The sequence below is a fragment of the Peromyscus californicus genome, unplaced genomic scaffold (assembly GCF_007827085.1).
Source record: "Peromyscus californicus insignis strain IS unplaced genomic scaffold, ASM782708v3 Scaffold_17__1_contigs__length_78620276, whole genome shotgun sequence".
Classification (NCBI taxonomy): domain Eukaryota; kingdom Metazoa; phylum Chordata; class Mammalia; order Rodentia; family Cricetidae; genus Peromyscus; species Peromyscus californicus.
The window spans coordinates 55452620-55475336 of record NW_026294469.1 but is presented as its reverse complement, the minus strand read 5'-3'; the positions used below and the strand labels follow the sequence as shown (position 1 = coordinate 55475336).

General features: G+C 40.8%; 1 long non-coding RNA gene across 1 annotated transcript in view; it reads right to left on the bottom strand.

Moving 5' to 3' along the window:
* LOC128112922 (uncharacterized) overlaps positions 1-22161 on the bottom strand; it is an 89140-nt gene extending 66979 nt beyond the window's left edge. Inside the window, exon 1 of the long non-coding RNA XR_008219230.1 lies at positions 21669-22161. This is a non-coding gene — a long non-coding RNA (uncharacterized LOC128112922). The remainder of the gene's footprint in view (positions 1-21668) is intronic.
* Between the last annotated feature and the right edge of the window lie 556 nt (positions 22162-22717).

The following is a 22717-nucleotide window of genomic DNA, read 5'->3' as shown; positions in this document are numbered from 1 at the left end:
CAAAGCTTTTACCCTTATTCTTATATCTGATTTGTTCTCTTTTATCTCTGAAAATTCTTAATCTTCTCAATGATTTCTCCTTATCATCCTCTTGGAAAAAAAAATCAAGAATGTATTTGTTAAGCCAGGTGGTGGTGCACACCTTTAATCCCAGCACTGGGGAGGCAGAGGCAGGTGGATCTCTGAGTTTGAGGCCAGCCTGGTCTACAGAGTGAGCTCCAGGACAGCCAGAGCTATACAGAGAAACCGACCCCACAAGAAAGAATGTATTTATTTATATAACTAAATCTCCTAGAATTAGGTATAACCTTTCTGAATGATTGGTCCTAGCAGCTCAGAGATTATTACCAAGGCCGAGGCTTCTCCTTGTTTCTTCAGTCACAACCAGACTTTTCCAGATGTGGTCTCTCTATAATTCATCATGCGTTTGGCTTCCACCCTCTCTAACCGTCTTCTCGCTGTAGTCACCAGTGATACTCTGCACACACACCATAACGGGTACGGTGTAGTCTTCCCCTCACAAGATGTGTTCAATGCACTCAACCTTGTCAACTTTTGCATCTTATATTTTACAATTCCTTTGGTTCCTTATCGAATTCTTCATAGATTGTTCTTATTCACCAACTCAAAAAACTAAGTGTTGGTTTTCATATGGCTCCATCCTCAATTCTAAGCCCTCCCAGTTTCCATGGATAAATTAAAACCAAATGTGCCATCACCGGCTACATCTGTCATTTTAATATTCAAACATGATCTCTCTTTTGAACGTAACAGTAGTTCCTGGATTCTCAAATGACACTTACACTTGACCAGATTAAGTCAGGTGCTGTCTTGGGTTCTTTGCCAAGGTTTTGTTTGTAGCTATTATTGCTAGTCTAGCTACTTAGGTGATACTACGAATCTAAAACTGTTCAAAACCTTCTTTATACTTTACTTATTTAATTCTAGTCATTCAAGCTTGTGGACCTTTACAGGATCCCTGAAATCTATGTGATTTGGGGAATAAGGAAATTCCATTACATTTCTATGTGATTGCACAGCTTTGGGGCTTAAAGTATTCCAACCAGCTCTCTATGCCATAGCGACAGAGATCATTCTGGGAACAACTTGACCTACTCTTTCAAGGTCTTATTGATTAAAATAAGGTCTAAATCCTTGAGTACAGTACATGAACTTCTAAAGTTTACTATTTTTTTCTTTTTAAAGCAGATGTTTTCTACTGACTGCATTCCTACGTCTCTGCACATTGGTGAATTTTCATATACCTTTTGATGCTTGATGAAACTATCAGTTCTTTGAATTCTTTTCTTGCCTTCCATATTCATTCCAGGTAGAGTCAACAATGCCCTTTGTTGTGATATGGCTGCACTCTGCCTACGTGTCTGTTATGTCCTAATTACCTTGAATTGTAATTGTTTACTTTCAGTTTTCCCATTGCACTATATCTCATGATGTATGTAGTCTTTATATTTCTGAAACATTTCAGAGTCTTTGAAAAATTCACAATACTTATAGTGAACTACTGGCCATTTACTAATTCAATAATTACTTAATGAAGTTCTCCTAACACACAAGTGCTGAAAATACAGAGTTAAAAAGGCAGGTAAATGAGTTTCTTATGGAGCCAACATTGTAATGAGCCCTCAAAATTACACATTTCAATATTAACATATTAAATTATTACTAAGTCCAGATCATACAGTTATTGATTGATGAGTATAATTGAATTTTCTTGAGACCTAAGTTAAATGGCACTCCATGTTTGTAGTGGCTACTCTTGGCTGTCAACGTGATCACATCTGCAATTCACTAAAATCCAAAAATGGAAGACACATGCCTTTAATCTGAATCTTGAGGCAGGAAGACACACCTTTAACCTGAGTCATACCTTCTGCTGGAATCCTGCATAAGGACATGGAAGAAGGAAGCTTTTGCTCTTTGCCTGCTTTCCCTTGCCTTGCTAGCAAATCCATTCCTTCACTGGCATTAGATCCACTTATTTGGGATCCCAGTATATACTGAAGACTAGCTGAGATATCCAGCCTTGTGGACTGAGCAGCTACTGGATTCTTGGAGCTTCTGTTCACAACCAGCCATGGTTGGATTAGTTGGACTGCAGCCTGTAAGTTATATTCCTTCTATAAGTTCTGTTACTCGAGACTGATACATAACCCTGACTAATACAATGTTTCTCATCAACTTTAAATAAAAAATGGAATTATAACATTTGGTATAAAATCCAATATCTTAAAAAAATCCAATTTCTATTTCATTACAATGATAAATTCTCTTTCAGGAAAAGTAAATGAAATCAGAAAAAGACACAAAGGTGACTTTTTTTCTATGAGGGCTTATTATTTTGATTTATGTATGTGTGCTTGGGCAATTCTCAGTTTTTACCTGCATTGTAGAATCAAACATTTCCTGTCAAGTTCCAGGACAATGTGTTCTAATAAGAACAAAGACAAACTACAAAGCCTATAAAAGTTAGTCAGTAGAATGCTGAAAAGGTTATTTAAGGCAAGTTCAAATTGAGAAACAGTGTTTGCCTACCAAAACTGGCAGTAATATTAGTCAAAGCTAACAATGACAGAGCATTTTCATGTGACTTGCATACTCAACACCCTTAACGTATGCTATATTCACCACTTATATGTAGATGTAACGATCTTATTAAATAAGAAACACACAGCCAAATGCAGAGTTAAAAGCCCAAGAGGTCAGAGCAGCAGCCAAGAGCTGATACTAAAAACCCTTTCTTATCCTTCACTGCCGTCCTTCCCCTCTGAAAGAGGCCTACTTCCTGTGTGTCTTTTTATTGACTTTCTGTTCTGCCTTCTCATTGGTTGTAAAACCAACCACATGGCCTCCTCGTCACTGCCTGTCTATACAGACCTCTAGGTCTCTATGGTTGGTATTGAGATTAAAGGCATGTGTCTCCATGCTGGCTGTATCCTTGAACATGTCATGTGATCGGGATTAAAGGTGTGTGCCACCACTGCCTGGCTTCTGCTATGGTTTGCTATTAGCTCTGACCCCCAGGCAACATACAAATAAAATCACATTTCAGCACAAATAAAATATCACCATACTTACACATCCAATTATCTAATGTTTTATATTAGCAGGGGTCACATAGCTTGCAAATGGCAGAGCAGAGGTTCTGGGAAAAAAAATTCTTCCTTTTTAAATTTGTTTCTATTTTATTTTATGTGTATAGGTGTTTTATCTGCATGTATGTCTGGGGACCACTAGAGTGCCTAGTGCCCACAAGGGGCAGAAGAGAGAGCACACAAGAGTTACAGATGGTTATGAGCTGTTTTGTGAATGTTGGGAATCAAACCCCGGTCCTCTAGAATAGCAGTCAGTGCTCTTAACTGCTGAACCATCTCTCTAGCCAATTAAAAAATTCTTATAATATGACAATGTTACATTTTATTAAAATAGGGTTGCAATACAATAGGATCAACATGATAATTCTTGTTCATTTTTCATAGGTATTTAGTAGAAGTCACTGAAAATGTTGACATAAATATGGTAAGCTATTGAGAGAGTGAGCTGAGAATATTAAGGTTAGGCTTAAGGTTAGGGCTAGCCACTAATAATGTACATCCAGAAGCCTTTTTATCTATAATCCAATGGAGGCATATTTTTCAAAACATTATGAGACTCTTAAAATGTTCTTAATTATATACAAGGAAGTATATGAATTGGCCAGGATATTTAGAAGAAAACAGATTATGCTAATGAGTCAATTCTTATCACTGTAATTACATGCTTTCCAAACAGCTGTCACGGAAAACACAAACTTTTGTATATCTGCGTCATTCTACTGAATGATTAATAATTCCAGTGGATTTTTTTATGTGCAAAAATTTTGATTGACTTACTCACTTGTATTCATAGTTCATATTGGAACTTTATTTTAGTCCTTTTCCAGAGGGCTGGGGTGGTTAAAAGGCAGAAAGGGGTATTTTTAGTATTTCAATTGTTTGTTGTTACTGCTCCTGTGAACAGGGCCCGATAAGCTAAGCAAGTCACATTCCCAGCTGTCTCTGAGTTGGTCAGAAAAGTAGATTTACCTTCAATTTGTGGTAATTCTCAGCCCCTGTCTTTCCAGGTAAATCATTTTTGCCATCCCCATAACACACAGAGGATACCAATTCTTTTAAAATAAAGATGTGTGAGACTCTGAGGGCAAATGGTCTTAGATAGTAATTTTACTGACTTAAAAGCAGTGTCTAGAAAAATAAGGCCTGGAGATCATTTTCTATATCATTTTTTTCTGATCAAAGTGAAGCTTGCTCCACTGTCCAAGATAAGACAAATGTATATTCTTCACACTTAAGGAACATTGTCCTTAAAATGTGAGTGGTGACTTTAAAACATCCTTCAGAGCTAGCAGAGATGCTCATGCTTCCGTGATTTTACAGCCCATCATTTCTAGTTCTTATCTAAATCCATTCTCTGGCAAAAAATATCGAAAGGACTGGATCACAAATTAACATATCCCTTTAAACACTATCACATGTATGAGCCTCGATCAAGGATTTGAACTGCAGACTATTGTTTCTCATCTTAATCAAGAGACTATGATAGGGTCCTCTCCCTCTTTTCCATCTCCTTGGTACTCAGCCTCTTGCTGCAGACAAAGGGTTCTTCTAGTTCTCCCAAGTCACCCCCTTTAGCCTTTCCTTCTAGCCCATCTCCATTCCTTTGTGACTCTGCGGACCTCCAGAACCTCCTGTCAGGAACCCACAGCCACCTCAGGAGGCTGGGACCCAGGGAAGCTTCTTGCAGTAGATGCTAATTAACACAGAGACCCACAACTGGACAATGTGCAGAGTGAAAGACCTTGGACAATCCAGTCCTAAATGGGATTGTCTCCATCAAACCCCTTCCCTCAAGGCTCAGGGAGCTAGGCAGAGGAGGGGGGAAGCGTCTGAGAGCCAGAGATATGAATGACTCCGAGGAAACAATGTTCCAGACACAACATGCTGAAGCACATGAATTCACAGAGACAGTGACGGTCCACGCACAGAGACTGCACAGATTCAAACCAGACAAAAATCCCAGCATGGAGAAAGGGAAGTGGACACCAAGTCCCACCACCTAGGAGCTACTAACAATTAATACCTGCTAGGAAAGGGAATATCAGTTTTCTCCAGTGGAATGCCACCGGGTATGGCAGTCACAGTTCAAAAAAGGTCCCATGACAGAAATAGTTAGACAACACAAAATGAACTATTTTTTTGTTTTGATACATCTATATCTATCTATATATGTATGTGTGTGCATATATATATATATATATATATATATATATATATATATATATGTTTGTTGTGATTTTCATTTTTTGGAAGTTTTGGAGAGGGAGAAAGAACATGAAGTTGGGTAGAGAGGTGGGGAGGATCTGAGAGGAGCTGGGGGAGGGGAAAGTATATAATTGAAATATATGAGGGGTTGGGGATTTAGCTCAGTGGTCGAGCGCTTTCCTAGCAAGTGCAAGGCCCTGGGTTCGGTCCTCAGCTCTGAAAAAAAAATATGAGAAAAAATTTAAATAAAAATTAGTAATTAAAAAGTAGAAAATATGACACCTGGAAATGAGGTTCAGTGGTAGAGGATTGTAGTGTACATAAGGCCCTGGGTTTGAACCCCAGCGTGGAAAAACAGGGGGAGAGAGAGAGAGCAGGCGTGACAGCTGGCATGTGGAGGTGAGAGGGGGGGGAGGTGTTCCTAATACTTTATAATTATTGAGGTATTATAGGGACAGAAAACCAGTGGTGAGGAAGATAAATGAGTGACTAGATGAAGGAAAGAATCAAAACTCCTTTACGCCCTCAGCTAGAGACGTCAACAGCTGTACTGGGAAGAGGCATGTCCATCAGAAGGCTGTGTAAAATGAGGAGGCAGAGAAACCGCTAAGGAGAGGGCAGTGCAGTGTGGGGCACACTGGGCTTCCCAGTCACTGCTGACAAAGAACCCATGAGACTGGGGTACCAAGCAGGTATTGACACAGGCCTCAGGCTAGGTGAGGGTGAGTGTCTAGGAATCCGTAGATGAGTAGAGATCACCTTCAGGAGCAAGGGAAACCCTTGAAGAGCACTGAGATCTATCTCAGGAAGGTGACCCATGAAATCGTGCTAGAGTCTCACTTACACAAACTCACCAAACATGCCGTGAGAGCACGTGACAGGAAGTCACAAAACACAGACTCGTGGAAACTTCAGCTTTTACTTGAAATGTGCATGGATTTCATCAGTATCTATAGACTGAATATGTAAACGATTTAGCCACAGATCCAAATCCCATGGTTCTAAAACAAAGCAGCAAGCTCATCTTTGTGGCAGTGGTTCAAAGTTGGCAGTAGACGGTTCAACCCTGTCATCAGTAAGAGAACATGCATTTAAATGAAGTGAAACTTTAACAGAGCTCCAGCTACATTTTCAAGTCCTGTCAAGTGTCAGACAAATTACAATTGTTCAAACAGAAAGAAATCAAACCTTCCTTCTTAACCACTTACCAATTATTTCACATTGACTCTAAACTTAATTGACTGCAGTTCTTCCCACTAGGAACAATAAGACAATGAGAAGTTTCCAGCAGTCAAGAGGTGGTCACCTTCTTAAGGACAAAATACTGATTTGTTTATAAAATTTTATAAATCCTTTCACATTGATCTTCATGACTTTAGAATTTGATAGAAAATGGAGCATGACGTTTTCAGCGTTCCTGATTCACTTAGTCCCTGTGCACCTACCCACTAGAATATTATTTCCAGTCGTCTGGACTCTGCTCTATACCCCAAACTAGAATAAGGCCTGAATGGTTGAACATATGTTGAATGAAAGCGAATATTTGATGGGGTGTGGAGGATCATGAGCTTGAGGCCAGCCTGGCTTACATAGCAAGATCCTGCAAGAAGAAGAAGAAAAGGAGGAGGAAGAGGAGGAGGAGGGGGAAGAAGAGGAGGAACCCCGACACTAAATCATGTACCTTCAAAATCCATTTATTGAACTCTTAAGGATGTGACTATATTTAGAGGTGGGATTCCCCCCCCCTTCTCTCCTTCTCTTCTCTTTTTCTTCTTGCAGGGTCTTGCTTGAGGGCTGGCCTCAAGTTCATGGTCCTCCATACCCCATCACCTAAGAGCTAGGATTACAGACATACACCACCACACCCAGACAAAGCTAAGGCCTTTAAAGAAGTTGTTAAAATGATGTCATCAACATTCACCCTAATGCGATATGACTTGTGTGCTTAACGAGAAAAGGCAATTTGCCTGTTTGTAAGAGGGGAGCCCATATGAAGACGCTTGGAGAAGACAAGCTAAAGATGGGGGCGGGAGCATGAAAAATCTAACTTCCTGTCATGTTGAACTTGAGCTTCCAGACTCCAGAACTGGAAGACTAGAAATTTCTATTGTTTACACTATTTTGTTATAGAAGCTCCAAACAACCAATACTTACACTTATAGAATGAACAAATTAATAAGTACAGAGAGTTTCAGAAAAAAAAATTGTTTGAAAATGTTTGATAAATGTTAGATTTAGTCATGCAGTGGAACTCAAGCTACAAGCATGGAACTGGTCTTGGTTTCTTGGGGTAAATTCAAAGCATTGCTTTTATCCCTCTTGTGCTAAGACCGGTGGTTAAGAAATTGCCAAACCTTGTCATTCTCAAACAATCACTATAAGTGGCCGTATAAACACCATGTAACCTGTTAATTTCAGTTGTCCAGTCCAGAGGCAATCACTGGATCTACAATGACTAGACCTCAAATACAAGTGAAGGCTATGAGGTGCGTGGCTCCTGTTGCCACCTGAAAGCAGTGAGGATAGGGATGCCTAGAGCTGGCTCCGCTCCTCACTGACTGCAGCATTAGGGAGTACTGTCGCTGCCCCCCACCAACTGCAGCACTTGGGAGAGTGGCCCTGCACCTTGCTTGGACAGTACAATAGAGTTGGCCCTGTTGGCATGGTGCAGGTGAGCTGGCCTTGAAGGTGTGAGAGTGGGAGAGCTAGCCCCACTGTCGTGCGGTGGTCTGGGCGAGGGAGAAATACTCCCCTCACCCCTAGTCCCTTGTCACCTTCAGCAGGCAAGAAAAGCTGGTTCCAGGGTCAAGAGACTGGGAGAGCTGCCCCTGCCCCTCAGTGGGACCTTGCACCTCGCTTGGGCAGCACAATAGAGCTGACCCTGATGACTGGGGGAGGGGGTGCAGGGGATAAACCCCCTTGAAAGTATGTGGGAGATCTGGCCCCACCCCTCATCTGCCCTATGGTGGGGTGGGCAGGGAAGAGAAGACCTACCCCATCCCCTGCTCCTCAATGCCTGTGATGGGTGGGAGAGCTGGTCACGAGAGTGGGAGGAATTGGCACTGCCCCTCACCGGGCAGCACAGTAGAGCTGAACCTCTTGGTGGGGGCACAGGTGAGCCAGCCTGGAAGGTGTGAGAGCAGGAGAGCTGACTGCATATCCCCTCATTCTGAGAGCCATGTGGTAGCATGGGTAAGGGAAAGATGCCCTTCCCCTCGCTACCTTTGGTGGGTGGGAGAGCTGGCCTTGGGAGGCATCGCAGTGGGAGAGCAGGCCCTGCACCTTGTCTGGAGAGCACACTAGAGCTGACCCTGTTTTGGTGGTGGTAGGGGGCACAGGTGAATGTGAGAGCAGGAGAGTGGCACCTGCCCCCCTCCCTTGTATGCCATGTGGTGGCATGAGTAGAGGAAATACCTGCCCACCCTCCTCCACTTGCTAACTGCAGCAGGTGGGAGAGCCTGTCTCAGGGGCATGAGAACAGAAAAGCTGGTTCTGTCCCTCACCAACTGCAACAATTGGGAGAGCGAACCACATACCTTGTCTAGGCAAAAAAATAGAGCTGACCTTGGCTGGTGGTATGAGTGCAGGAGAACTGGCCCTGCTCTTTGTTGTCTGCTGCATTGAATGAGTTAGCTTGGGCAGTGCTGGAGAGCTCACCCTGGTGGTGACAAAGAGGGAAAGCTGATGGGCTGACCAACTCAGCTACTACTCAGGCCCAGAACCAGGGCTATGAGTTGGTCCATCCCAACATCCACCTCATCTATGATCTGCTGGAGCACGTGAAGGGGCCGGATTGGCAGATTCAAAGCTACAGGATCTCCATGGCACAGGACAACAATAGGATATCCAGGAGGAGTCCAAGTGAGGGCCACTATCGACAGGTTAGCAGAAGCCAGAGGCCTTGAGCCACAGGCCAATGATTCATTGCAAAGAACACTTACAAGTAAAGATGTATGGACTAAGTAAGGGGTTTACTGTGAGACTCACTGTGCCACATTACAGCTTCCACACTGAGATTTGTTTCATTTGGGTTATACTTTTAAATTTTATTTTGTTTTGTGGGGGAGGTCCCAAGGGCAGAGGGTAGAGGCGAGGGGATGGGGAGATAAGTGGGATCGGGATGTATGATGTGAAATCCATAAGAAGTGAAGGCATGATATACATACCACGGTGCTGGTGACCAAGGTCATAGATTCCTAAGAAGTGAGCATGTGTGTAATCACTAAGTTTCACTTTCACAAAACAACTGGTCTCCCTAATTAGACAGAAATAAATGATTTTGTGGAATTTTGGAGAAGTAAAAATCTAGGACTACTTTGCTACAATAGAAAAATGGCTTGCAAATATTTGGTGGGGATTAGTGGGTAAAATATGATTTTGTGATTCTATAGCCAGGGGGTGTGCAGAGATAAAATTTATTACATAAACATTAAATATACCCTTCATTTAAAAAGAGGCGAAACTCATTTAAGAGTCTAATGTGTGGAAATTTCTCCATGATAAAAGCTATGAATAACTGAACCATTCACAGGGTAATGCATTTTCAAAGTTCTATAAATTTACGGGCAAAAGAGAGTCATATCCTCAAGCTACAGAATCCACACTACATGGTTCACTGGAGAAGTTGTAGGAGCAACTGAGGCCAAAGGACATTATTGTCATAGACATAAAACCTGTTATTAATCATGTTAAAGGGAGGTATATGCATTGTTATAATCATCCTAGGCTATATCCTCCTGATTATATAGACAGAAAATCCATGAGCAGAATTGTGTGCTTGCTGTGAGAGATTGTGGGCTTACCACATTGGAAAAGAACAATTAAATTTGATGCAGTAATCTATGGAAACTCAGTTATTATGGCTTTTGGTCAATACTGGAAAATGTTGATAAACCAAAGGAGAATAAGACAAATAATAAAAAGAAAATAGTTTGGTTTTCTCTCACATAAACTTGAAGATTAAAAAAAGTCAACTTGTGTTTGATCCCCAGGATCCACATCATGAAAGGATAGAAGTGACTTCCACAAACTGTCCTCTGATTATACCATGTGCACCATGGCACATGCATGCACATACACAGGATAAACTAGACAAAATGCAGGTAGAGAGGTTGGAAGGAAGGAAGAGATTCCCAGTAGTTATTAAATAACACTTGAGTATGATGTTGAACACTGAGAGAATTGGTTGAAATTATGTGTGTGTATGTATACATATAAATAAAACTTCATACACAGTTGATTTACTGATTTGTTCAGAAATCATTCAACTTTTCTCAATTAGTTAAGAATACGATGACCATGTAAAATGATGCTATGTGCAATGAAATTTTAAGGTATCATAGTGCCACAACATGAGAATAACATGAAATAAATACATTATACTAGTGGTTCTCAACTTTTCTAATGCTGTGGACCCTTGAACACAGTTCTTCATGTTGTGGTGACCCTCAACCATAAAATTATTCCATTGCTCCTTCTTAACTGTAATTTTGCTACTGTTATGAATCGTAATGTAAATATCTGATATGCAGACATGTGATATGTGACCCCCAGGTTGAGAAGTGCTGCTCCAGAGGAAACATGATCCCTCTCAGCTGGGTCAGGAGCCAAGCAGCCTCAGCACCTATGGACTTAGTATTAGATCCTTCCGTTTCTCTTGTACCAATGAAAGAGCAGCTGGAAAAAGCCAGCACCTTATTTACTTAGGCTGCTTCTGAAGCCACCAGAACACTGCCGGTCTATCATAGACATTTGGGAGAGTGAGTGAGTGCATGAATGAAAGAGTGGATAGCTTTAGGAAAGATGGATAATTGATGTTGTCATGACCTTATTTTCCCCTCTAATTCTCTACTAAAGTTTTAATTTTGTTCTAAATTTTATGGATTGTTGCCTAAAGTCACCCATTAGTTTCTTCAGAACTCATAAAAACCAACTGTGTGTTCTCTATAATGTATGAAAACTAACCCATGTCAACCCATGCACTGTGGTGACACTAGAGGACAGGGTGGGAAGGATGCAATGTGGACAAAGAGAGGCCAATGGTTAGTGCATGATGTCTGATATGCTCAACTACTATGGTATTCCCATTAAGATGTATACTTAAATTACAATCAAAATACAGTAAAACACATAAAGAATAAAGACTTAAAATCAGGAACAGTATATTGAGCCTTAATTTTTATAAGGATAAGAATTAGTAGTAGAAATGATAGCTCAAAAATGTTCTGGTGAATGGGGCTCAATGATCATTTAAATAATTTCAGAATTTTAATTTTTTCTGAAAACATAGATTATCATAACTTAATACGTGAAAATACTATTGACCAAGTAATTATTTATTCTCAGAGGAAGAGAATATCTTTCAATTTCATTTTTAAAATCTCAAAGTTTAATCCTTTCTTTAAAAGGTGTATTGTGTGTATGAGTGTGCATATATGTATGCAAGTGTGTGTATGGGTGGGTGTTGGGTGCTCACAGAGTCTAGAGGGGTTCAGATCCCTTGCAGCTGATGCTATAGGCAGTTGTGGGCTGCTCTGTTGGATGCTGGGATCTGAATCCCATCCTTTGACAATGCAGCAAGTACTCTTAATCACTGAGTCATCTATTTAGCCCCATGAGTCCCCTGCTTTAGGATGGTAAATGTTGATTCAAAAAACTCATATTTTATCCAAAATTGGCTAAAATTAGTAGGTATAAATGAAGGCTAAATAATCTTTCAAATATTTGTTTATTTATACTTTAGGAGTCTTAGTCATAAGCTGTATGACCATGTTGAGATGTTATATGGCTGCAAGTTCTTTACGGAAGCACAGTTACTATGTTTTATCAGAAACTAAAGTTTTAGGACTATACAGACATTAACTAGAATGATGTCTGGGAATGGAGTGAAGGATCTATTTAAAATGTTGACAAGATGGCCATCTTGGGTGTGAGTTGAAGGCAAATTCATTTTGTGTCTGGAATATTTCAATTAGGTTTGCAGCATATTCCCTCAGAATCCAATCTGCATACATCTTGGGCCGTTTTTCACTTTGCCAGATAGTTATCGGCACATTTTCTATCTTTCCAAACAAGTAGCATGCCAATAAAAGACACTCTAATTGAGTCTTCAGGGAAAAATGTTATCTACAGGAAACTTTGGAAATGCACATCTTAAGGCAGAAGACATATTGTCCCAACAATATAACAAATGATAGGAAGGAGTTATAAATAATCATCCTAGAAGTAGATTGCTTCTGGAAATGAAAGGTGAAAAGGGGTATTTTAATATCAAATCTCTCATCTAAAAACCCTCCTTTGATAATGACTTATTTATGACATGACAGTAATTCTGAGCCAGACCAGCTTGTTTCATCTCTGAGCAGGCAGGCCGAAGTGTGGTGACACTTTGGCTCACTTACAGAATCCTAAAGTGCAAAGGAGGAAAAAAAAAAGATCTCGGTAGCAGCCCACTTTGTTGCTAGGCAGACTTCTAAAAGCAGTAGAGAAGCAAGCCCCATAGAAAAGAGGGACCACAGCAGAACTGAGGCCAATGGTCTTTTAAACAATGACTTGCTGAGATTTCATTTTCCCTGAGGTCCTTGCATTTGGGTTATCGATGGAGAAAGGACTCCCTAAATTAGCCAATTCTCAGTTAAAACTTTAATCCTTAAAGAAAATCTGCTCGCTGTTTTGACCAGCTTGTTAATTACTAAAGGGCACAGGAAAGGCTGTGACCAGCACATGTGTTCTAGGTCCTGAGCATACTACCGGCTCTACAATAGCCTGTGTGATGAAGCTCTCCAGGCCACCACCTTCTCCTGCTCCTCTGCCTCTGGTGTCTCTGCCCCTGTGTCCACTACACTGAATTGGTCCTGGAAATGGCACTGGATGCAGGAAGATCTTCTCAAAGTGCTGGCTGCTTCTATGGAACTATAGCCTGCTGTGACCCAAGACACACGACCATGTCAGAGAACTCAACCAGAATAGGGGGATATATGAACAGTGGATGGTGAGTACTGGACACACAGGTGTATAAGGTCGAGCTGCAGAGGTGTGGAGTCCTAAATAGCTAAAGTTAGGCTATATAGGAGCTAGAGGATCAGGAACCTAGATTTGAAAAACAAAACTAGCAATATAGAAAAGAAAACTAATAGCATTTGAAATGCAGTGGCAAGGCCAGGGTTTGTCCAGGAACAGAGCTCAGTTCTCGATACAGCCTTATAATTAAAACCCTTTCCTTGCTGGACTTTATCCTAAATTGTCTTTGAAAGTGTGGGAAACCTCACACAGGTATAGTCTCACATCTCTTGCTTGGACACAAAGCCAAACTCTCCCAATACTGTTTTGCTTTCCTCCTAGGCAAACAATGGGTTGAACGGTGTCTTAGTTACTCTTCTATTGCTGTGAAGAGATACCATGACCAAGAACTCTTATGGAAGAAAGCATTTAATTGGGGGCTTGCTTACAGTTTCAGTGGGTTGGTTCGTTATCATCATGGTGGGAAGCAGACAGACATGGTGCTGGAGCAGTAGCTGAGAGCTTTATATTCTGATCCACAGGCAGCGGGCAGAGATGGAGAGAGAATCTGGGCCTGGTGCGGGCTTTTGAAAACTCAAAGCCCATTCCCAGTGATACACCTCCTCCAACAAGGCCCTAATCTCCTAACCATTCCTAAGCAGTTCCACTCCCTGGTGACCAAGTCTTCAAATATACGAGCCCATGGCAGTCATTTTTCACTTAAACCACCACAAAAAAGGTTTGGCAGTGACACCAGCTCCTCACTCTGGGAACACGGCAGTGGCTTAGCTCAAGTAAGAGAGTTTACATCCTCTCTCTTATCACCGTTTGTAACTGAAATGTCCCCCAAAACTCAGATGCTAAGAGCTTGAACATTAGCCCTTGGTGGGTGTTAGGGTGCTCAGGAGGTGTCATCGGGAACATGCCTTTGAAGAAGATGCGGCCACACCAGCCCTTTCTGTCCACCATGAGGTAAGCAGTTTGCTCTTCACATGCACTCCCAGCGTGAGGCTTTGCCTTGCTGTAGGCCCCAAAACAACGGAGTCTGATGACAATGAACTAAAATCTATGAAACTGTAAGTTAAGTAAATATTTCTTCCTTTTCTTATCTCAGATATTTGTCCTAATGATGGAAAGCTAACACACATCCTAAACGTTGTTATAGACCTTTAGAAATGGAAGATTGCCTAGATAAAAGTGAAAACAACCTATGCACAAATAATTTATGAAAGAAACTTCAAGACAGTTTTTTTTTGGGGGGGGGGAGGTTGCAGGACCTAAGATCTCACAGCCAAATTCAGCTTGCTTTCTACTTTGTTTCTGTTGCTGTTACAAACACCACGACCCAAAGCAATTTTGGGGGAAGGGTTTATTTTGCTTACAGGTTACAGTCCATCACGGAGAGAAGCCAGGGTAGAAACTCAAGCCCAGATCGTGGAGGGATGCTGTTCTCTGGCTACTTTCCTCAGGCTTGCTCAGCTGCTTTTCTTTTTTTTGGTTTTTTGAGACAGGGTTTCTCTGTGTAGCTTTTGCGCCTTTCCTGGGACTCACTTGGTAGCCCAGGCTGGCCTCGAACTCACAGAGATCCGCCTGGCTCTGCCTCCCGAGTGCTGGGATTAAAGGCGTGCGCCACCACCGCCCGGCATCAACTGCTTTTCTTACACAGCCCTCTTAGCCAATTAACAACAAGAAGATGCCCCACAGACACGCCCACAGGCCAATTTGATGGAGGGGATTCCTCAAAGGAAGGCCCCTCTTCCTAAGTGTGTCAAGTTGACAACCAAGATTAGCCACTACATCCTGTGGGGGATTTGGCTTTACAAAACATTCCACGGGCATTTGTGGGTGTTTAACGTTACTATGAGATTTCATGACTGCAGAATTACAATATAAGGACAAGTGGATAGTAAAGAGGCATGTTATTTGATTTTTTATTTTTGAAAAGTGCTAAAAACAGTTAAGTCTGCTGTGTTATTGTACAAAACTATCAACTCTATTTTTTTTTAGAAAGAATAAAAAGAAGTTAAAAAAAAAAAAAGCCCAAATGAAAATCAGAGACAAGTGATACAAGAAAATCTAAATTTATGAGAAAATAAAAGGAGGAATACCAGCCGGGCGGTGGTGGCGCACGCCTTTAGTCCCAGCACTCGGGAGGCAGAGCCAGGCGGATCTCTGTGAGTTTGAGGCCAGCCTGGACTACCAAGTGAGTTCCAGGAGAGGCACAAAGCTACACAGAGAAACCCTGTCTCGAAAAACCAAAAAAAAAAAAAAAAAAAAAAGGAGGAATACCAAGTTTTTATTATAAGTATTATGATTTTATCCAAGTAGAGGATTTCCTAATAATACCCAACACAGAATACCAATAAACAAAAATGTAGCAGGAAATGGCAGAAAACACTTAAAAACCAGCTAAATTTATAAAGGTTAATTTTGTAAGAACATTTTTGAGAAAATATCCAGTATACATAGATACTTCTAACTTTCAATGTGTTTAGAATACTTTCAAGTGAGGGCTTAATGAAGCAAGCTGTTCTGTCAGCATCTATCTCCCCATAAAAACAAGAAGAGATTATATATAACCTATATTCCTTTTCCCATAACCTTTGATTAAGGAAAACCCCCTGACACAGGAAGTAAGTAGTTTATCCAGTGTGGGCCATAAATACAAAGGCTACCCTGAAAAGGAGGATTCTCCTCCATATTTTGGTTGTATTCCTCCGGTTATGTGAAAACAAATGAGCTCACTGGGGTGGGGTGGGGTGGGGTGGGGTGGGGTGGGGTGGGGTTCTAACATGTACGTATTTGCACATGGAGTGAGTAGTCAGGCTACCCTAAGCTAGTGCTGTGCCCAAAATGGAAGTTTAATGATACATGAAGTATGTGTACACAGAAAGAATTGTCTTCGTCAATAAGAATTTGATAGCCAGATGGTCTGGGCATGGTGGCGCACGCCTTTAATCCCAACACTAAGGGAGGCAGAGGCAGGTGGATCTCTGTGAGTTCAACGCCAGCCTATATAGTGAGTTCCAGAATATTCAGGGATACATATTGAGACCTTGTTTCAACAAACAAACAAACAACAACAACAATAAAAAGAATTTAATAGCCATAGGGGTCTTTTAAAAACACTCCCATAAGGATTAGGAGGTATGGTCTTGTTGGAGGAGGTATGTCATGGAGGTGGGAATTGAGGTTTCAATAGGAAGGTTCCAGGAAGATATCACAGAAAAATAGAAAAAACAAGAGAGGAAATGTTTTAGACATGGCTACGTGTGTGCAGATAAATCATGATACAATATATTGTATATTACACACATAAATTACAAGAGAATATTTATTAGATTAGCTTGCAAATCAGAGACTCAGCTTCTCTTTTAGCCTGCAACTTGTGGGTCAGATGTGAGCTCTCAGCTGCTTCAACACCATGTCTGCCTTCTGCCACACTACCCACCATGATGATAATGGCCTCCAATTAAATTCTTTCTTCTATAAACAAAAAAACATCACTCCCATGACTGAAGTGTGGAAAGAATGTCCAATTCCCAGGGTAGACTACAAGTTCCTAGAGACTTCAGGCAGGGAACATACAATATAGCTGATGCTTCCACAGCATTGACTCTATATAAATCACACGTCAGAAGGCCTCCTAGATATTAGGTCATTTAATTCTCTCAGCGGTCCTTTGTAGTGATTATGCTGACAATTGTTATTCTAATACTGTAGGGAGGAAATTGAGACATACATTAAGTTTTTAGCCATATACACCACATTGTTATGGAATACATACCTAGCAGTATATTATTTTATTTGGGGCACGTTTAAGAATTATGGCTATCTAATGAGAATTATATTTCTATGTTTTTACAACCAAGTTTTGATTAGTGAAAATGCTGTGAACAAAGCAGGTATTTAAAAAGAAAGACAGCTACACTGATTGCAGAGAAAGGAACCAAGAAAGGAGCCGATGGGGAAAAGCCAAAGCCTTCAAAGGTATTTATTGTAAGTTTACCACACTTTTACTCCACTAAAAAGAGGGTTGTGGTTTTGGACTCTCGCTTGAGGGTGAAGAGGGCTTGGCTGTTGCTGCAGGGGGATTTCAGGTATCAGTAGATCACGTCTCTGAACTAACAGGTTCATTATCGTTGAAGGGAAGCAGATACGGTTGGGATCATATCAAGTGGACTCTAAGTCTGGCTCGGATATATTTGGAGTGTGAACCAGGACAGTAACAATACCTTGAGTCTCATTTGTAAAATAATGTCATAGATCAAAAAAAAATCAAACCTCCATCTAAATTAAAATTCAGTTGCCATAAAAATGTAATTTCCACTGGACACAGGGAGAGTGATTTTAGCAAAATCTTAAAGTATAACAATCCTGTGAAAGACAAAATGTACCAAAACGTAATTGCTAAGAAGGAATAAAGTGGGTAGATTTATACATACACACTACGCATAACATATTCATATTTAACTGCTTTCCAACATAGGAAATGAACCCAGGTTCTCCCACTAGGGGTTTTAGCTAAGCCTCAAAAAGGAAGCAACAGTAAACTTGTGTGGCAAAGACAGTTCCATATATAGAACTTCTGAAAGGAAAATCCATAAGGGGAGTTTTATTGTATTTAAAACATAAAACCAAATTTTAAAAATACAACAAAGGAATAAGAAATTAAAAAATAATCCTAGTTAATTCATCAACCAGGGGGAATCTGTCTTCCTGCTTTCACCAGTTATGTGCAGTGTTGGGAGCACCCCAAAGTGTGGCTACCATTTCCTGCTGTAAATAAATGCATATGCTTGCCAAAAAGATAAATGTATGTGCAGTAACTGATAAATTGGTACCCATCACAGCACAGCTGTGCTGCCGAGTCAGGAGGAGAGCTGAGGAGACCTACAGCCCTTTTTAGTTTAAGAGGCTGCTGGATGCTGCACACTACAGACAGATGTAGTTGTTAGGATGGCTTTATTCCAAGGATGAGCTGCAGGGGATTTTCTTCCCCCTTTTCACCTCTTTGAAATAGGGTCTATGTGGCCCAGGATGGCCTTGGACTTGTTATTAGCTAAAGATAACATCGAGCTTTTGATCTTCCAGCCTTTACCTCCTCAGTGCTGGGATTATAGGAGCGCATCCATTCATGTAGTACTGGGATTGAACCTAGGGCTTCATGCACACTAGACAAGCACTCTACTGCTGTGGATGATTGATTAATAAATAAAACACTGATTGGCCAGTAGCCAGGCAGGAAGTAAAGGTGGGACAAAGAGGGAGGAGAATTCTGGGAAGTGGAAGGCTGAGGCAGGGAGATGCTGCCAACCATCACAATGAGAAGCAGATGTTAAGATACCAGTAAGCCATGAGCCACATGGCAACTTATAGATGAATAGAAATGGGTTCATTTAAGATATAAGAACAGTTAGCAAGAAGCCTACCATGGCCATACAGTTTATAAGTAATATAAGTCTCTGTGTGTTTACTTGGGTCTGAGGGCCGCGGGAGCTGGGCAGGAGCAGGATAACTTCAGCTACACTCTACAAACTGAGCTAGATCCCCAGCAGAGAGAGCTTTTAATGAACAAATGCCTTGCTCCTTGTCGTTATTTTCCCAGAAGTTCTTGGGCAAACATTGCATGTGTACATACTCCTTGACTCTCTCTCAGCCTTCAATTCAGGAATGCCAAGTGACAACCTCCCTTTCACCTTCCCATTCCTGATCTTACTATGATGGCTGACGGCATCTCTTCCTACCAATCTAAGGAAATTTTTCTCTATGTTGACCTGTTGGAGAACTCTGCAATTTCTATTGTGGGACCTGTTGACTGTTCTCTGTCCTTTAGATTCTTCACTGTTTGACTGTACACAAATCTTTTTTTCCCCTACCACTCTGGTCACTGGTTAGGCTCCACAGCAGTGATAAAATGTGCCTGGAGGTCTTCAGCTAGCTGCCACGATGCCCAGGTCTCGGGCTCTTAATTGTACTGCCACGTTGCTCCTAGTTCCATGTCGCACAGGCTACTGGGAGCCACCATCTGTGCATTGGGGATGCTGCCCAGGTCCATCATGGGCACATGCAGTGCTTATAAGGAATAGTTTAAGTTGTGGTGCATGCAGTGCTCATTAAACACTTCCATTTTTATTGATTTGGGTTTTTTTTGTTTGTTTGTTTGTTTTGTTTTTCAAGACAGGGTTTCTCTGTGTAGCTTTTGGATTCTGTCTTGGAACTCACTTTGTAGACCAGGCTAGCCTCAAACTCACAGAGATTTACCTGCCTCTGCCTCCTGAGTGCTGGGATTAAAGGCGTGCACCACCACCGCCTGGTCAGGGTTTTTGGTTTTTTGTTTTGTTTTGTTTTAACATTTTCTATTACAAATAAACTGTTAATAAGTGTCTTATATTTAAATAGCACCTTCTTCAGGAACCTTAAATGCTTTAAAGATATTACTATCTCTTGCTAATCACACAGCAACCCTGTGGGGTAGGTACTACATCCCTTACAACAATACGGAGAAGTTAAGTGACTTGCCCAATATCACACAGTCAAGTTCACTGAAGAGCCTGGACTCAAGCACCTTAGCCTCCCAGATCCCAGACAAAAACCTCATGAGAGAATCTTTAATGAAAAGAATCCTTTTTAAAAGTGTCAAAAGTAGCACACTGTAAAAATGAGATTTTCCTACAGTCATCAATGTTTAAAAAAAATAAAAAGCAACCCTATACTGAGGATTGGGGTCATAAGGACAACATAGTGCATTTTCTTCTTTCCCCTTCGTAAGCCTCCTGTCTCCTGTCTGAAGTGACCTTCTAAAGGTGAAAGTTTCAAGACAGAAGATATGGGACTTGGAAGTGTGAACTAATTCAGAATATTTACTTTGAGTTATGATAACTCACTGAAACTTTTATCCTAATCTACAAAACATTCAGTGCATGTGTGTGTGCAAATGTGTGTGCGTGTGTGTGTGTGTGTGTGTGTGTGTGTGTGTGTGTGTGTATGTGTGTGTGTGTGTGTGTGTGTGTGTGTGTGTGTGTGTGTGTTCAGAAATGTGTGTGGCAGTCAAGGACAACTTGTGGGAGTGGACTTTTCTTTCATCAAGTGGTTCTGATGACATAAGTCAGTTGTCAGTCTTGGCAGCAAACATCTTTACAACCAAGATATCTCACTGAACTTGTTTTTGAAACAAAGTCTCACAAATGCAATCCAGGCTGGCCTGGAACTTGTGACGTGCCCAGACTGGCCCTAAACTCATGATATTTCTCCTGCCTCAGCTTCCTGAGTAGGGGGATTAGAGATGTGAGCTACAGTGCTCAGCTAAGGATTTTTAAATAAGCACAATTTTTGTAGTTAGAATAATCTGAGCAATGTGTCCCAAACTGGGATTTAGTGAACAGATATTGCAAATCATGGCACATTTAATTTGCCTGTCAGAGGACATATGTATTCCTAAAATAATCATGTGTTGTACAGTCATATTTAAATAAAATTTTAAAATGAAGGTTTTATCGGCAAAATGGAATAAGGCACAAAATACCAAGGGAAAAAAACCCATCATGAATACATTTAAAGAAATAAAGAAAAACTGGTGTGGATATCACTCTGTCTAAATAAAGTGCTGATTGGCCAGTAGCCAGGCAGGAAGTGTAGGTGGGACAAGGAGAGAGAATTCTGGGAAGTGGAAGGCTGAGGCAGAGAGACACTGCCAGCCACAATGAGGAGAAGCAGGATATAAGATACTGGTAAGTCATGAGCCACATGGCAAGGTATAGATATATAGAAATGGATTAATTTAAGATAGAAGAACTAGGTAACAAGAAGCCTGCCACAGCCATACAGTTTGTAAGCAATATAAGTCTCTCTGTGTGTTTACTTGGTTGGGTCTGAGCAACTATGGGACTGGCGGGTGAGAGAGATTTGTCCAGACCGTGGGCCAGGCAGGACTGGAAAACTCTAGCTACAAAAAACAGTAACAGCATTTTGCACATGCACAATCTGCCACAACACACTGAGAGAAGGAAAAGGCCTGTGAACTGCCTGTGGAAGTTTCTGGAAGCCGACAGTGTGAGAGTGATGCGGGGAGATAAACAGAAGATCACCTCAGACCTACACAGGGTCTCAGCCCATCCGTGCCTGACTGGGCTTGTGCCATAGGCAGTGCTACCTGAGGTCACCACTGATGTCTGGGTGTCCTCTGGGTATTCTCACCGTTAGCTGGGTACAGTCTCCCACATTGCATACAATCAGAAAACCAAGCCCCAAATTTGCCTTATGCTCAAGATGTTCCCTGGCATTGCTCAAGCTTGGAATAAATTTACATTTGGGAACAAATGCTACAGCGGAACACAGTGTGACAATACACACCTGATGAACAAGATGAGGAGAGGCACCGTGTCCCAGGTGTCGAGGGGGGAATGGAGGTAAGCAGCTTTCTGTAGTGGGAGAGCCGAGGAACTTGATCTGCTCCTGCAAGCTTTAAACTTCAGGCAGAAGATGAGTCTGCAACATTTTCCGAAATGGTTGAACTTTGGAACTCTTTACTATGAGGTGAAAAAACCTTTAAACATCACCTAAAAGGAGGGTTGAGGGGTGCCGTGGTTTGGGTAAATATTTCTCTATGGGAATGTTTTATTTTCGTTGTTATAAAATCTAAGGCAAATATTCTCTCTAGGACAGAAATAAGTTATAACCTAAGTTTTGCTTTTTTTAAAAAAAAAATCACAATAAAGTTTTCAAAATAATCTCAGTGGTTTTGACATTGTTGGTTGTACTGTTCCAGCTCACAGAAAAAAGGCAAATCAAAAATGAATAATATGTCTACTTTGAGGTAGGTAATCTTTTCAGCATACTTACCATAATTCTAAATTTATATTTAATAAGTAAAATTGAGACTTTACATGTATTTGATTTTTATAAGATTTTCATTTAATACTAATATCCAAAAACAAAACCTTTTTCATGAAAAGATAAAAAAATGGAATAAACAGATTTTTTTGTTACTAATATGTACTTACTGTTTCAAAATTCACATTATCTTATTAAGATTTTCAAACAAGTCTTTTTATTACTTCCTTTCTCATATGACAAACTTTTATAAAAGATGTAGGAAAACTACAAAATACTTATTTAGTCATTCATCATCATCTGTTAAGGGAGAGGGTTGATGAAGATTTATTTTAAGATAAAAGGCAATGATCGAGGTATAATCTCAGTAAAAATGCTAAAGCAAGGACTAGTGAAAATCTCTCACCAATTAAATCCACACCACTAGCAACATTTGTCAACATCATAATGCATACAACATGAAAAAAAATTAACCAATGTGCCAAGCAATCCAGGGAGAATTTATTCAAGTAAATTACTAAATTACAGCAAGTTTTAAAACTGAACATCATGGCACTTAGCTTGGTTCA